Consider the following 1567-nt stretch of genomic DNA (forward strand, 5'->3'; position numbering starts at 1 on the left):
TACCACCCATATTCAAATTTGTCTACGCCATTCTCCGCATGCATAATTAATATCAAGGCGAGTCTTGCAAGCGTTAAAACGTCTATAGCAAGAGCGGATCTAGGATTCTGGAATAGGGGGCGGGGCGATAAGTTGGCCGAAGGCCAAGTTCGAGAGCGCCGATGGCGCGAAGCCCTGTTGGTTGTTAAAAAATAGGAGGGGCCGCGGCCCACTCGGCCCCCTCTAAATCCGCTCATGTATAGCGTTTGAAAATAAGTGACTCTTTATTGGGCCAGAGAACTGTCGACAGTCTAAAGTTTTCTGAATGTTCATCTTGCGCGTAATTCACAGTAATTTCTACAGATCTGCATTGGAACTACACTGTCACTGTGTACGTGAAATACTCACCTGGACAAGATGTTCCGTCCGTTGCCAAGGAATAACCAGTATAACATTGGCAATAGAAACTACCAACAGTGTTGTAGCAGAGATGCTCACATCCACTATTACTATCAGTGCATGAATCGTAGTCTGGGAAACAATTGCAAAGATCATGGCATGTTATGTTGCAAACTGGACCATGTAGAATTTTGAAATAACATTTAGGAGAAAGTGTTGGTTTTCACATCTTGCATGGCATACAATTTGTCAGTGTTTGCTTTCTATTCATCTTTGATTTCCACCGGAAATACATATCTGCACATCAAACTTATTTGAAAATAAAATACCTCTTGTAATTATGTAAAAAAAATTGCATATTTGCATATAAAATAACAACTCTGAGATTTGAGTTCAAACGTCACAGGGCATGGAATGCCAAAGCTTGTTACCATACTCACCTATGCAGCTCTTTGTATCTGACGTCAGCAAGTATCCCGGATGACAAGAGCAGTGAAAACTACCAGGAGTATTGTGACAGATATGCTCACATCCACCATTAGAAGTACCACATTCGTCAATGTCTGAAACAAGATTAGTACTTAGATTCGGGACAGATTTTTTGTAGCTCAAAAACAATTTCTTTTTTAGTAATGGGAAGGACGGCAGCTTGATTGTGATTGTTGCAGAACTACGTGATAAAAACAGCATTTATTTTGATAGCTCGAGAGCAATATTGTACGATGCTTGCCAAATTCTAAATCGAGTTAAATCTACAATGGAATATTGCAATATTGCACCCGACACTATTTGACTTTTTGCTGATTTGCTAATTGAATTGATAGTACTCATGAATAATGATACGAAGAATACGTGGACGTCAACAAATGAATGAGTAATGTTTTTTTTTTTTTTTTTTTTACATGAACCAGAACGCTTTGCTGGGTAGCAGAACACTGCACTAATTTATCTTAAAAACTGAACTCCATTTCAATATAACAAGTAAAACTTACCTTGATCACAGCAAGTTCCTGTCCATCCCGCGAAACAGTCACAATAATTTGTCGACGCTACACCATTCCCGTGACAACCACCAATGTTACACGGCTGAGTATCAGTCAGGGCGAAGAGGCATGTACCTCCACACTGGGCTGGGATCACTACAGATCGTGTTCGTGACATTGTGCCTAAAGTACCACATGGTGCTGTA

This window comes from Saccoglossus kowalevskii, chromosome 11, assembly GCF_978046115.1.
Source record: "Saccoglossus kowalevskii chromosome 11, keSacKowa6.1, whole genome shotgun sequence".
Classification (NCBI taxonomy): domain Eukaryota; kingdom Metazoa; phylum Hemichordata; class Enteropneusta; family Harrimaniidae; genus Saccoglossus; species Saccoglossus kowalevskii.